This window comes from Ipomoea nil, unplaced genomic scaffold (assembly GCF_001879475.1).
Source record: "Ipomoea nil cultivar Tokyo-kokei standard unplaced genomic scaffold, Asagao_1.1 scaffold2134, whole genome shotgun sequence".
Classification (NCBI taxonomy): domain Eukaryota; kingdom Viridiplantae; phylum Streptophyta; class Magnoliopsida; order Solanales; family Convolvulaceae; genus Ipomoea; species Ipomoea nil.
Window position 1 is genome coordinate 88,049 of NW_017618562.1, and position 16,932 is coordinate 104,980.

At 34.6% G+C, this 16,932-nt stretch overlaps 1 long non-coding RNA gene and 1 pseudogene across 2 annotated transcripts; both read left to right on the forward strand.

The window, feature by feature from the left end:
* Positions 1 to 8,771: 8,771 nt before the first annotated feature.
* On the forward strand, positions 8,772 to 14,250 carry LOC109148512 (annotated as a pseudogene).
* On the forward strand, positions 10,759 to 13,206 carry LOC109148513. Of its 2 annotated transcripts, XR_002048815.1 has the most exons (4): positions 10,759 to 11,050; positions 11,118 to 11,288; positions 12,405 to 12,460; positions 12,890 to 13,206. It is a non-coding gene; the product is annotated as an uncharacterized LOC109148513 (long non-coding RNA). The 2 variants fall into 2 exon arrangements; XR_002048814.1 differs by having other exon boundaries at positions 10,759 to 11,288.
* Positions 14,251 to 16,932: the final 2,682 nt, after the last annotated feature.

Sequence of the window (16,932 nt, forward strand, 5' to 3'; positions counted from 1 at the left end):
ATATGAATTGTTATGTCTCTTCTGAAAGTATAACATTTTGATCTTAACATTTTAGCTTCTTATGATATACTTTGTTTCTTCTAGTTTTCCAACTCTTATGGTAGATTGTTCTTTTGCTTGCTTGGATTTTCTACCAAAGAGTCTTTTCTGGTTGATTAAGTCTAATGCTTAAATTAGACTTTTCTTCTAGAAGATTTTCTCTTTTGTTGTGACATTTTATTATGATTATGCTCTCTTTTGCACTACTGGAAATTATGGAATTTTTGACCACCTGAAAGTGATCTTAAATCAATTTTGAAAGTAAAAAGTGGTCGGAAATAGCAACAAAAGTTTTTCCGGATACCAAAAGTGGTCGGAACAAGGCTTTCGACTTGATTTAAGATCACTTTCAGGTGGTCGGAACTTCCATAAATTTCAGCGGTGTTGTTTGATCAAATGTTAGCTTCATGTTTGTATATTTTGTTTTTTTTATATATATAAACCACAACATGGTCCGAGTCTTGCTTTGTCTGTTTAACGGTCCAGCACTACTGGAAATTATGGAATTTCCAACCACCTGAAAGTGATCTTAAATCAATTTGAAAGCAAAAAAGTGGTCGGAAATAGCAACAAAGGTTTTTCCGGATACCAAAAGTAATCGGAACAAGGTTTTCGACATTCCATAATTTCCAGCAGTGCAAGCCCAAAGGGAATTGTCACTTGGGGGAATTAAACCCGAGTTATCCTGAAATTCTTCCCCACAAAGAGAGCTCATTTGTCACTTGAGCTACCCTGTTGGGTTATATATTTTGTTTTGCATACACTTCTTATTTGACTTCTCTTTTAATTTGCAAACTCTTCTAAATAAGTTTCTCTTTTGATAACCTTGTGATTTGATGTTGTTATGTTATAAGTAATCTTCTTAATATTAGTCTCTTAGCTTACTTTTACAGCATCTCTAACACTAAAATGTTTTTGAGAGTTCAAACATGAACTTTCCTAATTCTTACTAAACTTGAGCATAGTTTACAATTTGATTTTTTTTCCTCAACAAATTTTCTACCAAGGAAAAATCTATAGTAATCTAATTTCGTAACATAGTTAAATAATATCATCAAAATCTATTAAGCACAACTATTTCAAATAGATGTCTTCAATTTTTGTTGAATTGGTGCTAAAAAACCTTTCAAATAGATCTCTTCTTTGGTACGACAATTGATGACAATTATGCTTGTATTGTGTCCGTTCATATGTATGATGGATAGTTAAATATTTCTCTTTGTTACAAATTAAATTGGAATTGTTTTCATCTGTGTTAACATAACTAGAAATATCAACTTTTGTTTATTTTCTTCTTCAATTTTATGAATGTTTAATGTAAATATAAGCTCTTTCTTTCTTCTTATTTAAAAGTTATCGTAGTTAATAATCTCTATTTGTTGGTACGACGCCCGGTCAGCAAATGATGCTGATAACCCACCAATACATGTCAATAACATATATAGATAGATAGATAGTGTTTACAAAATCATTTCGAAACGGAATACTATATATAGATAAGTTCAAAGCCAAGAATAGAAGTCAACCACAAGACTCTATACCACTCTCAACAAGAAGTAGGGGAACACATCCTAAGACAACAAGAAGTAAGCAACGACAACACCAGTAAGGCTCAAAGTGTATTCTACCATCACTCAGTAGAATATCACTCGACATGCACAACACAAGAGAATAAGAGACACACCCTGGCAACACATGCCTTCGTGACATCACTCGTTACGAATAGGGGATCACACAACGGCACACATGCCTTCGTGACATCACACATCATGAGTCAATATTCCTTCCTTATGCCCGGTTCCAACCTTATGGCTACCCCCAACCTTATAGCTAGTTCCAACTTTTACCTCCTGGACCCCTGTACAGCCAAGTCCAGACTTTTCCCTCCTGGGACCGTCGTCCCCCACCAACGACCACCAACAATTCCACCAATTCATAGTACACGAGGTTACCAATCACACACTTTGGCAACACATGCCTCCCAAGAAATACGTGAACCCACCACTCAGGTCACAAACTCCATAATCACGTCATGGCCACCACGAGGACCACTGTCATACCTTGGTGACTAATGTCCCATACCATTAATCGTACAATCCAGGTACAGCCACACACACAACACCATCATAGGAATCAATCAACAGACCACAACGAAGATACGAAACCATACTCAACAAGGGAAGGATCACAATCCGACTCCAACGATGATTAACACAACTCATCATCCACTATAGGAAAGAACAAACCACACACACAAGCATTTAAACACCGAACTATCATGCTTATCAAACGGGTAAACCATACATAGTTCCGAAGAACACACAAGACTCATCACGCTTCAACGAATCACAAGGTTGAACACTTAGCACAATTCAAGACACCAAAACGTACACGGAATCCTACCATATAGTTCTAGACATACGAAACATCAAGAAGACACTCAAATAGTTCCATAAAAGAACATCGGGAAGTCAAAAGACCAAATACTGAGTCAAAAGAATCACGGGAAACAAATCCCCGAAACCACCAAAATATACGTACCCGCGGGTGGGGCCACGGGTGGACCCCCACCCGTGGTTCCTCTCGCGGGAACCAATGTCCCACACCCTTGTACCCCGCGGGTGAGGCGGCGGGTGGACCACTGCCCGCCGCCGCCCGCGGGTACCATTCCCTGTACAAAAATATTCGTTCGGGGATTTTCAACACCAAGCTCAAATTCAAGTCCAAAAATGCCAAATACAACAAAATGGCTTGAATCAAAGGAATAGCCAAGAAATGGCACACATGAACCCTAATAACAAGCTCTAGAGATGCGTTTTCACAAGACAATGCATCAACACTCACATTTCATAGCAAAATCATATGTTGAATCCAACAAATCATCATATAGGTAAGAAAAATAGATTTTGTAGAGCATGGGTTACCTCTTGTAGATTCAACCTTCACTCAAAACACTTCTCAAAGCCCCTAACAAGGTTCACCTTCAACACCCACTTGAAGAACACATCAAAAGGCCATAAAGATTTCACCATTAGAAAAGATACCTTAGAAAACACTAAAAACACAAAAGGAACATAGATCTTACCCTCCTAGATGCTCAAGAGTAGGAAAGGTGGAATCTTGGAGACAAACTTTGAAGATCTTGGAAAGCCTAAACTTAGCTTAGAGAGAAAGCTAACTAGGTTTTTAGAGAGAAGAAAGAGCTTTTAATTTCAAAGTGTTAGGAGAGAAATGAAAGATGTCTTCTAGGTTAGCTTGGAATACAATCATAATGGAAATGTCTTCTTTGCCCTAACTAAGATGAGAAAGTGTAAGGGAGCAAGGGAACTATTCACAAAGCTTTAGGTACAACACCTTGACTTGAGTTGACTAGTCAATTACTAGTCCCCGACTATTGAATATTCAGGAATTTAAAGAATAAATTACCAATTAGATTAGGATTAATTACATAATTAATCCCTAAATAGAATTTGGATTTACGGGGTGTCACAACGACGATCGTGCGGCCGTCTCATTATTGTTGATTCTCTACTTCTTCGATCTGACTCTCTACTACTTTTATGTTTTGGGCCCACTTCTACTACCTGTTTGAGCCTTTTTCCCTTACATCGAGGTAATTTAAAAATATACTATTAAAATTATTACCACTTAAGAAACATGGATTTAATACCAAGGCTATGAGATAAAGATCAATCCATAAGCCAAAATCCTTGTATATAGGATCATATAGACCATTCATAATGGGCCTACACAAGATAATTTTACAATTGTGAAATATATATATATATATATATATATATATATATATATATATATATATATATATATATATATATATATATTTGAATGCTATTGACTCTATTACAATGTAGTATTTGTTCGTAAATACTTTCTCAACCTACTGAAGCACAAAGAGCCAATAACGCCTCCACTGAGGCTCGAACTCACAACCTCCCATTACAATTGTGAGAAAAGGTAAAAACTTGAAAAAAAAAAAAAGGTAAAACACATTAAAGGCACCACCGAATAATAAAAAACTTGAATTAAAGAACTTGTAGTCATTGAAAGAATCTGAATGTGATATTAAAGAATGTGAAAAATAATATAGAACTAATACCAAAATCATTCTTAAAAATCTCACATTACTTTTTTAGAATTTCACACTTTAATTTTATAAACAAAACAAGACTAATATGAGATTTTGAACACATAACTTAAACCAAATGGTCCTTAATCTATTATCCCAATTAACTTATTTAAAGTAGGCCATGTCATATTAATTAACATGCATTAATGTTGTGTTGAGACATATATATCTTAAAACATCTCTTTGACATGAACATAACATGTTTAATAAACATGTTACAATCCATAAACTTATACAAAAACAATTTATTAAACAATGTTATATATGTTATAACATGCATATATCGGCTGCGGCTGGTAGAGTGTAAATTCTTTGACTTTTTCTATTTTCTATCTTTGGATATCTGATGTAGTTTTATGGAAAGGAGTGATGTGATGGAAATTTGTACTATTGTGGTATGTATGACATATTAAGTATGTCATTAAGGTGTGTTCATTATTTTTAGATAACAGATTGATTTGACAACTTGTGGAGTATAAAACTGGTACAGTTTATGAGAATTGTGGTATGCAAAAGGTGTGCAATTTAGGGGGGGTTTGAATTATTTTATTATTAAATGTCACCTGGGTCGCAGTTTATATGGACCGTGGAGCACAAAATATGTGCAATTTATTAGTTCATGTGGCATTTGATTTATTATTAATTTTAGAAAAATGGTCAACTCGGCCCCTTAAGTCAATAAAATAATACAATTGATCTCCCTACGTGAAAAAAATATGTTTAAGTACCCTAAATCAACTAAATATTTTAATTGAGTCCAATTCTTCCAACTGTAGCCGGTAAGTGCTGCCATGTTGTCCATGTGTTGTTATTTCTTTTCCCTATCTATCCTTAGTAGAGCTTTAAAAAAAAATTAGGGTGTAAAAAAAAAAAAAAAAAAAAAAAGTGAAGTTGCATGGCTTCTTGAAGGAAACTCCAACCTTGCTCAAACAATTGATAAATCGATTGAGCCGAGACAATAATTTTCAACCCTACTCAACCAATTCACTCCAATCCTACTCAACGAATTTCAAACCTGTTGACAATCCATTTTGAGTGTACTCCGCTTGCCTAATAGGAAGAAAGGTGCCTAGGCTTTTAGTGAAAACACTACAAATGACTTACAGAGTATTCGTTAACCTTCAATCTCCGGTGATCGTCGATTACGAGAGATGATTGCGTAGTGGCGATAGAATGCACAAACAAAGAGAGAGAAAATATCAAACTGAAAAGTTGATAGTGCAAGAGCGGAAAATACCGGTGTGTCTCATTTCATTCATAACTGAACTACATCATACAAATATATATTTTCTTAAAGAATAGGAAATAACCAACTACCCAGCTAAGATAATGGCCATAAATATATTTTACAACACTCTCCCTTGGCAATTATTATCTTGTTACAACACTCATACCTCATTAAAAACTTTGATAGGAAAAAATCCTGTGAAAAAAAAAACCTAATGGGGGAGATTTTCAAGAATGTTGAGAGTGCTGATTGGTGATCGAAAAGCCTTCTTCTGTAGTGCTGTTTGAATGTTATAATTATTGTATGAGTTCTACTACATAGACTCCAAAAATTCTACTCCCTCATTTGTACTCCTTGAGGAGGCAAATTAGGATTGGTTATTTTCATCATGTGGGTCCACAAAAAAGTTTCTATCTCAAAAGCATGTGAGAGGGAGTACAAGTTGAGAGTTTAAAATGGGAGTACACCAAGTATTTTCCATATTGTATTAGTTTATAAATCATGTGTGAAGTAAACTAGTAGATTATGAAAACTGTTTTAATGTGTTTGGATATTGTAATTAATTAGTGGTTTTTGTTTTTTGAAAGCTAATTAGTGGTTAATTTGTGGGGAATTTGTTAATCTATTGCAATAGCTGGTGTAGTATGCTAAAGAAATCAAGGCAAATCCATTCTTAATTTTAAATACACAAGTTTTATATAATTTCCTCTTCTATAATTTCCTATATATATATATATATATATATATATATATATATATATATATATATATATATATATATATCCCTAGTCAGGTTTGATCATGAGATTCGATCTTGAGCATCCGATCATGAGATTCGATCCTGAGCATCCGATCATGAGATTCGATCTTGAGCATCCGATCATGAGATTCGATCCTGAGCATCCGATCATGAGATTCGATCCTGAGCATCCGATCATGAGATTCGATCCTGAGCATCCGATCATGAGATTCGATCCTGAGCATCCGATCATGAGATTCGATCCTGAGCATCCGATCATGAGATTCGATCCTGAGCATCCATTTTTTTTAACAGCTAAGATTTCTAGTTTGTTTTATTTATTAATGATTGATCTGTATTCTGTAACTAGTCGAGGGCACGCACTTTGCGCGAAACGTCATGCCCAACAATCAATTATTATATATGTTCTAATTTTTTATTTTTTATTTTTAAAACAAGTATGTTCTAATTTTTAAATAATAATATATACAATTTTTAATAATTGTTATATGACAAAATAAATAAGAATACAGAAATAAGTTGTTTAGATACCAACACGATATACAAGAATTGAATTAGGAACATGCGGGAGGACATTAGATTTGGTTTTGAGGGAGAGAATGGAGATGTTAGCTAAAATAATGTAGTGGTTTTCTAAAAAAAAATGTTGAAAAAAAAAAGATTGGAGTGTTGGAATGGTGGAGAAAAAAAAAAGACAAAGATCACATCAAGGCAAAAAGGAAGAAGACAAAAAAGTAATGGTAAAGTTGTTATTTCTTTAAAAATTGCGGGCAATTAAAATGAAAAAATATATAAAAAATTAGATCAAAAAATTTCATCCATTAGATTTGAAAGCAATGATAAGCAAGTGGTGCCATTTTTGAGGGGCAAATGGCAACTCCCAAATATAAGTATAGGGGAGATATACTTGGGGGTAGGGGAGTAAATTTGCACGCGCATTTAATTTGTTTCCGTTTCAAAATCTGTATAGTCTCTTTCTTTCCCTGTGCGTGTTTGGTATTCTTATCCCAAAGTCGCAGTTCTTCTCGGTAAATTCGCAGTCCAGCCGAATTCTCCTAGTACCGTCAAACCCTTCACGTCGGTGGTTGTAGTACCGGATTCTTCATGGTTGGTTGCTCTATCAAGCGGTCAAAGTGTCGAAAGAGTAGTTGTTCCAGTGGTGGTCAAGGTATTTCGTACTAAAATACCTATTGTTTTAAAAAGATGAGTGACCGACATGATAAATTTTGGTACTAAAATAATAGTCGTGGATTAAAATTGGTACTAAAACAATAGTCGTGGATGAAAATTGGTGGGAATTAAACATGTGGACGAAAACCGTCATTTTTCTAATACTCGTGGGACCAAAATTGGTTTTCGTGATTTCGTGATTTTGGTTTTCTATGGGGTTTTTTTTTTTTTTTTTTTTTGGGGGGGGGGGGGGGGGGGGGGGCCGTGTTCATCCGGTAGGGGCTTTGTGCTTTTGTGTTGTGTGGCGGTTGTTCTTGAGGGGGGATGTCGGCGGTGGGTATAGAAATTCAGTGGGTTCAGAAGACCCATCCATAGACAACATTCCTTTTCTCGTGAGGTCTAAGGTATTTTGATTCATCTCTATCCTGCATTGAGAATAATCTTGGGACAATACTCCATCTTATTTGAACATTGGACAAAGTTCATATAAATTTGGTATCAGAGTCTAGGTTTATCTCATAATCAGTACAAATTTGGTTCCTCAGGTCATATATATATATCATAACCTTTGCAAATTTGTTTCCTTAGGTTATTAAATATAAAATAAAATAAAATAAAAACATATGATTCTTATTTTACATACTATTTTTTTTTTGTGTCTTATACATCAAAAAAAAAATTAAAAATAAAAATTGCTTTCTTGATTGTGTTCTTGAAACCTTCCAAAAATATCTCTTCTTTGGTACAAGAATTGATGACAATTATGCTTGTGTTGTGTGCGTTCATATGTATGATGGATATAGTCAAGTATTTCTCCTTGTTACAAATTAAATTGGAATTGTTTTCAGCGCTGTGTTAACATAACTGGAAATATCAACATTTTATTTTTTTTCTTCAATTTTAAGAATGTTTAATATAAATATATATAAGCTCTTTCTTTCTTCTTATTTAAAAGTTATCATAGTTAATAATCTCTATTTGTTGGTATAAGTTAGTGATTATTCCTTAATTATATTGCTTAACTTTGGAGGCTTAAACCATAACATGGTTAACAAAAATTAAGGACTATGTACTAACAACTATGGATTGAAACCACTAATCACTATAACTAGAGACTAATAATATACTTTTCCCATATATACATTACTGTAAAAAAAAAAAAAAATGAACAAAATTTAAAAATCAAACCTTTGCATATTGTAATAATTTTAATCAAAATTTTTAAATTTTAATGATGTTCACCAATATAATTTTACTCTTCAACTTAAAATATCCATCCAAACTCTCAACATATTGACATGTTATTTTAGGAAGTTTTCTTAATATTTATTGTATGAAGCAAATAATACTTATATTTGCATCTCAAAAAAACAAAATACTTATCTTATGATTACCAACCGAAAGGTCTTTTATGATAGTTTAAGAAGATGAATCCATTGGCTGCCAATAAGAAGGTGATCAAGAGAAGATGTCCTACTCCCAAGAAGGTTCAGGTAAACATACAGACATGCCATTGTTGTTTAATTTTGAAGTTTGATGCATATAATAAGACTGAATACCCCTTCTTGCACTACATACACTTCCTCTTACTACCTTATTAGCTTACTATTGAGGAATGATGGGATTAGTGTTGGTTGAAATTAAGTTAATAACACAACTTACTTTGACGAAACAAGATATTTTTAGAGTGTATATATGTTTTGGCTAGTATAAGGACTGTTGATGTTGTATTATTCCTTGTGCCAAATTGATTCATTTGAGGTTCTGCAACTTCCTGATGCTTACTTGGCCCGCACTATTTGATTGAGCAGGCTAAAGGTGAAGGTTGTAGGAGGGAGTATGGGTGTGTTGATGAAAACTCCATAGCTATGAGGAGAGGTCGAGAACTTCAAGCAAATCTTTCACCTCAATTTCCTAGTGTAGTCAAGTTCTTGCTCCATTCTCATACTACTAGTGGATTTTGGTTGGTAAGCCCTGCCCACATAATTAATCATATCTCTTTAATTTAGTGTTAATTAGGTTAAATCAAGTAATCTAAGCATGCTTATCACTGTGCCATCATTCTCAAATATAATATAATATAATATAATGATCTGATCTGATAGGGTCTGCCAAAAGATTTCTGCACTTGTCATCTGCCAAACCATGATACTGCTATTATTTTGGTGGATGAAAATGGAAGAGAAACAGAGACCAAGTACCTTATTGAGAAGCATGGCCTGAGTGGTGGATGGAGAGGATTTTCCCTCCAACACAACTTGGTTCCCGGGGAGTTGTAGTTTTTCAGCTAATCCAACCTCTCAAGCTTAAGGTAGGTAACCCCATCCATAGCCTATCAGTGTCCTAGTTTTTCAACTTATCTTCAGCCTTCAAAGAATTAGCCTCATTTTTACTCCTTTTCCTTGTTTTAGGTGTACATTGTTCGGGCAAATGACTCGGCAAATATTGCTGGTGCTATAAGTCTTCTGGATTTAAGTCATTATGCACACCCAATTGCAACTGGTATGTATGTTTTCCTTGTTCCTTTGCATTAATTGAATAAAGTAAGTCTACAAAAAACCTAGCTAATTGATGTCCGATCCTCTCAGTTGTGTTACATTATATTGCCTCATCAACGGTAGACCTGCATTTGAGTGCTACTGACTCTGTTAAAATTAATGTAGCATCTGTTCATCATATCTACTTTCTAAATCTATTGAAGCACAAAAAGTCAATATCACCCCCGGCCACTAAGACTCAAGCACATGACCTCCCATTTGGGACAGTCAGGTCATTGGCTGATATATTGGTATTATTCTGAAGAATATATTGTACATTTTATATCTCATCAATATAGGCTTTATATTAGACACTGATTCACTAACAATTTCTAGATATTCATCCATCCATCCAACCAAACTATGCCAACTTGCACAAACCAACATATATAATATTCATTAGGACTGAAGCATGTATGCATAACTTTTTCTGTTATTCCAGAGGGTTTACTGCTGGAAGGTGATGATATTGAGGAAAATGTGTTGAGAATTGAAGATGCTGCAGATCAGTTAACCAGAATACAGCATGAAGGTGACAATCTGGAGAGACAAGTCTCTACCTCAAACCACTTATCTGCAGAGAATGTGCACTGCTAGAAATCTCGCTATTTCCGTCCAACATTTCCGTCCAACCGTAAATTGGTCGGTATTTTAATAAAAAATTCAACTTTCTATCGCAAAAGAAGAATGTACGGAAAGTTGGTCGAAAGTTCCGTCCAACATTTGCGCGTTGGACGGAAAATCCGTTCAACATCCAGTGTTGGAAGGAAATTCTGTTCAACCTGTAGTGTTGGTTGGTAAACTCAAATTGATTAATAGGTAGAAATTAAAAATGGTAAGAATTTTAATTTCCGACCAACATATTATTGAACGGAAATTTAGGAAATAAATAAAAATAAAACCCTAGACGTATAGTATCCTCCAAACACAGATCTAAGCTCTTCTCTATCTCTAAGCTCTGGCGATTGACGACGGCGGCAAGTTGGACTCCTCTCTCACATCGACGAAGGCGGGTATCTCCAGACTCCAGCGATCGATGACGATGACGGCTTGAAATCCTCTCTCTATAGTCTACGAAAGTGGCATCAGCAGCGGCAGTGTTTGATGGAAATATTGGCGGCGTGAGCAGCGGCGACGGCACCAGCTCCGGCGTTGCTGCGCTTCCTCAGGTATGTGCGGTTGCTGTCTTTCATTTATTTAACTACTCAAATTGTAATTTCAGTTTTAAATTTAAAGTTTATATATGTCAATGCCGTTCGAGACTACATATTGAAGATCGAGAAGGAGCTCTAACCATTTTTAGCACAACCACCGTCACACCGCCCCTTCTCCGCTGCCCAGCCATAGCCACAGCCGCCATAGCCCACCGCCACACCAACCTCCGCCGCCGCCATCGCTCTAATTTAGGTTTGCTTTCTCTGTTTCCTTGTTAGTGGAGCTGATTTTGAGATTGGTGATTATAGGTGTGAGAGGTAGAGAGGAAATAGACCAAATTGTTGTTTAAATTGCTAGTTTTGACTTTGCCTATTGTGGCTAAGAGTTGTAATTGGTGCAATGGAAGTTCTTTTTCGTATATGTCTAAATATGAATGTCCAAATGTGGAGCTATTTATTGATTGGCATTAGAGAGAATGATGATTTCAGTGACTGCATTTATTCTAGAAGGTTGTTATTCCCACCTTACTTGAAAGCGGACTTCTTGATGTTAATTATGATTATATTAAACCTGGATTCTAGTCATGGTTTGCAGGCACACTATTCAATAAGAAAGAGTTTCTTATTTCTTTCTGTTATTCTTTCCTCCTAATTCGACTACACATCAGGAAAATCTACCTCTATATGTTTGTTATATGTATTCTTTTGGGCATTATAGAAACAAAGTGGACTCAGGCTATTGTAGCAGAATGCAATGAACTCAATGGTTTTCACCTGGTAACGATTATATGTGCAGATGTGGAATCAATATTGCATAATGATTTATTGTTACTTTCAAGGTAGCTGTTCATCTGTATTTTACTCATTATCTTGTTTCCCTTGAAAGCCTCTTCTCCTATAAAGGTATATTTTTCATGTTGAAAAAACCAAGCCACTCTTATTGGGAAGTTTAGGGATTCAAGAAATATTTTTCATTCCATGATTTTTTTGCCCTTTCTTTTTGGGTTTTGACAATTTTCTACTGTTGGAGGTTACAATATCTAATTTGTAGTGACTGTCCCTACTATTGCATTTTGCAGTTACAGGGCAAACCACTCCCAACTGCATATGCATTTGCTTTTGCTGAGCATCATCAACAAAATAAATTTAAAGTTAGGATGCACTTAAACGGGGAATACAAATAATTACAATTTATGCATTATGTAGCTTTCTCTTCCACTGCATACAGAGTTTTGTTTAGTTCTGCATACAATTTCATTCCTAAGATTAATCTCTCTATATATCCTCCTCTTTCTCTCTCTATATGCATATATTTATGTGGTCTTATCATTCTATACATATGATAATCTATCTTTCTTTCTCTTTGTAGGTCTTGTATACTAAACTACTAAAGTTTGACAAACCTTCATATTTAGTACACAAGAGGTAACTTTCTATCATTATTGTTGAAGTGATTATGCATGGATAAGTCTGGGGTTAATTTGCCTATATAGAAGGGGTGTTAGGTGAATAAGCAATATTAATGTGCAGTAAGATGTTAGAATCTGCTGTCTTAGATCCTGCTGATAGACCAGGGTGACATTCCTCAACTGTAAGTAGGCTTGGATAAGTAATTGTTTCTAAATCACCATTATTTATCTATATTTATGGATTATTATGTATGGTTATTAGTTAATTAGGATATATTATTACTGATGAATGAATTGAATGTAATATTATTAGAATATATATATATATATATATATATATATATATATATATATATATATATACAAGTTAGTTCTCTTATGCTGATGTTGTATCCATTAGTTCTCTTATCATTGCAAATAATACTTGATGAAATGTTTATCTCAGGTTGCTTATGATGATTTTGTTGATGCTGGATCATTTGCAGTTGCAAGAGAGAAAATACTTCTAAGTTTGTTTTTCCAAGTGTTGTTTATGTTTTCTGTATGATTTTTGCATTTTGAAATCTATCATGGTCTAATTTTGGTGAAGGTCTACATTTGATCAAAGTCATTGAAGAAGAAGGTTGTGGATGCTGCATTGATCAAAGCTATTGAAGTAGTGCCGGATTTGAAGGCTTATTTGGGTGCAGCATACTTAAGTAGTATCAATTAAGTAGTAATATTTTCATGACTTTTTTTTATGAACATGACAATAATTTTTGTTGTAAAGAATTTTGATGTTTAAATATATTTTCAATTTGAAATTTAGTGTGTCCAATAATTTGTTGATGACATATAATTTATTTACAATAGATATAAATAAAATTTTGGTAATATAAAAATAATAAAAACATTCCATATGATTTAAGATTTTCCTACCAACAGTTGGAAGGAAAATTACAAAATATAATATGTGAATTTTCTGTCCAACATTGGTTGGAATTTCTGACCAACGCACATAATTGGACGGAATTTCCGACCAACGCACAAGGTTGGATGGAAATTCCCACGTTTTAAAAATGGTGGGGTACTTGCCGGAATTTCCGTCCAATTGTTGTTCGTTGGACGCTATTTCCGACCAAAAGTCGTAGTTGGACGAAATTTCCCACGGAGGTTTTTCCGAACGTTCCTTTTGGTCGGTATGTTGGACGGAAACGTCGTTTCCGACCAATATACCGCGTTTTCCGTCCAACATTTGTTGGACGGAAAACGCGAGATTTCCAGCAGTGGTGGTTGAGTTTTCACAAGTGAAAAACTTCGAGGATTTTAAGGTTGTTGCATGTCAACAACATAAACATAGATTCTGAGATATCCGAAGATACCAGGCTCAAGTACTATGAGATGTGCCGCAGTCGCAACGCGTATCTTCATGAGCTTGAAGAGCCTGGGTTGAACTACACGCTAATCGCCGGGGCAATAAAAGAAACTGTGAAAATCGCCGATGGCATCAAAGCTGCCACGCTCGCAACGGGCCGTGATGTTCTGGAAGTATGGGACAGAACTCTGATAGGGGTGGGGCATTTCGGCATGGAAGTGGGGTTCTTGCGCGGCAGGATAAGCGAGCTGATTAGGCTGTGCGAGGCGGCCGAACTTGTCGCCGGAAAAGAGAAAGAAAAAGCCATAGCTGAAGTGGAGATGAAATATCTCCTGTACAAGGTGTCAAAGGTGAGTGTGGTGATTAAGAATTTGGATGGGGAGATCAAGACACACAAAGGCGGGGAGAGGGTAGAGGAGGTTTTCAAGAATGTTGCGAGTGCTGATTGGTGAAAGCCCATGTATGGCTGTTGGGCAAATTATATTATGCACCGCGGTGCATAATCGATTATGCACCGCGCGTCTTTTTTTTTTAAATGAAAATTAACAGTGTTTATTTCCGCCGTTTCGCACCCTTTTGCAAAAAGTAACTCTGTTATTCAGTGTCATTTTGTATACACTGCAGTTTCAGTTGAACACAACTACAGTTTCATTTCGATATAACTATAGTTTCATTCGATATTTATAGACTCAAATATGTGAAAATGTTATTTAATTTTATTTTATATACACTATAGTTTCATTAAAACACAACTACATGATCATTTTGATATAATTACAGCTTCATTGTACAATATACACTCAAATATGTGAAATGTATTCAGTTTCAGTTTATATACACTGCAGTTTCATTTCACTATAACTACAGTATCATTTTGATATAACTACAGTGTCGGTTTGAATATACTGTAGTGTCAGTTGGTGTTTAATATACCAAACAAACGGACTCCGTTAACTCTAACGGCGGGCCGTTTCTTTACTTAAAGAAACGGCGTCGTTTTTGACCGCGGTGCACATGCACCACGGTCTATAATATAACGACTGTGGCTGTTGTATCTAATTCATTAGTGGCTAATTTAATTTGTTGGGAATTTTAAAGACACAAGTTTTTCTTTCCTCTTCTAGAATTTCTTTTATATATAGATATAGAATCTTGATCAAGTCCAACCGACTCATCCTGTATGAGGATCGTGCTGTCGTCTCATGATGCACCCCTCCCGTGCGACGACGGTGCGGTCGTCTCAATGCCGATTCTCTAATTCTTCGATCTTTTATCACATACAAAAATGTAATTTTTTATGGTCCATAAAAAAATTGCCTAATCTACTACACCAATAAAAGAATTTCCTCAAATTTCGACTATTGTTTGTGTGACCCATACCCGAAACACTAAGGGGGGTGTATTCAATCCAGACTTTTAAAGAATTTTAAAGACTTTTAACGACTTTCAGAGTTTGGCGGTATTCAATTTAGACTTTTAAAGACTTTAGAAGTCTACCGGTATTCGATTCAGACTTTTCAAAAATCTTTAAAAGTATACTGGCATTCGTTTCAGACTTTTATAGTCTAAGTCTACTGGTATTCAAATATTTATCAACTTTCATAGACTCCATCAGAATAGGATTTCTGTAGACTTTTTCTTCATTTATATAAATAGATGAAATCCAACCCTCCAACCCCAAACTTTTCAATTTTCTCTACAGACTTTTTCCTCCCAGATAAGTTTTTCATCAATTTCTATCAAATTTTACGTTACGTTTCAAACTTTTCATAATATTATACTTTGTAATTTTTTTATTATATTTTATGCAATTTTGTTTTGTTGCGAACAGCAGCAAGAACTTCTTGCTGCTATTCGCAGCAGGGTTGCTGTTCACAGCAACAACGTAACCATGCTGCGAAATTCGCAGTCAGAAATTTTCTATAATTTTTTTGCAATTAGTAGAGCTAATGTACTCAATTTTTTTAAATTTTTTTTTATATAATTAACATAATTTTATGTTATTATATGTTCATTAATTATTAATATATGTAATTGTATTAAGTTGAATTTTTTGATGATTATAATTTTGAAAAACTGTTTGAAACTCAAGAGCAACAACAAGAGCATGCCAATGAATGGATGGCTCAAATAGCTTTGGATATGTGGAGAGACACCCAACAAGGTGAAATCAATTCCAATAAAAAATAATTGTACTAACAAGATGAATATTTTAATTTGTACATTTTCATTTTAGACATTTTGATAATTATATTACTCAACATTAGTCGTTTCATTACTTAAAGAAATATTTGTATTGATTATATTTAGTGAAAATTGATTATATTTTCTTTATGTATAATATACTCTGTTTTTGTGACAATGAATATTTTTTTTTAATTTTTTTTTTTTGCAATACATTCATTTATTTATGATTTATAAAAATATATTTTTGTAAAAAAATTATAAATAATATATTAATAAAAGTTATGGAATGTTTTGTAATGGTGTATTGAATTTAGAGTTTTAATGACTTTTGTGGACTTTTTCATATGAAATTTTTTTCAAAAGTCTATAAATGGTTGTCCTATAGATTTTTAAGGACTCTTACAAAGTTGATAAAAGTTTAAAAGATTCTAGAAAAGTCTACAAAATCTCTACAAAAGTCATTTAAAATCCATCACTTTTAAAGTCTTTCAAACTTTTTAAAAGTCTTGATTGAATACACCCCCCTAAGTCTCTACCTATTTGGGCATCTCACTTTCTATTTTAAGCTATTTCCTAAATTTCATACCTTATTGTCTGTCACTCTATCCCCAACAAAAACGTGCGGTCAACTCACCACCGTACGTCTATTTGCTTCACTCCATCGTCAAATCAACGCCTTCCATCACCGACTCAGCACAGCTTTCATTTTCAATCGGCGAAACTCCGGCGCTTTGATTTTCCATCGGCGACTCTCCGTCGCTCCGATATTCCTTCAACAACTCTTTTTCGCTCCGATTTTCTATCGTCGAGTCTCTATTGTGTTGATTTTCCATCGAAGACTCATTGTTGCTTCGATCGTCCATCATCGGTTCTCAATTGCTTCAATTTTCTATCGTCAACTCTCCTTTGCTTCAAATTTCCAACGACGATTCAATTCTGCTTCAATC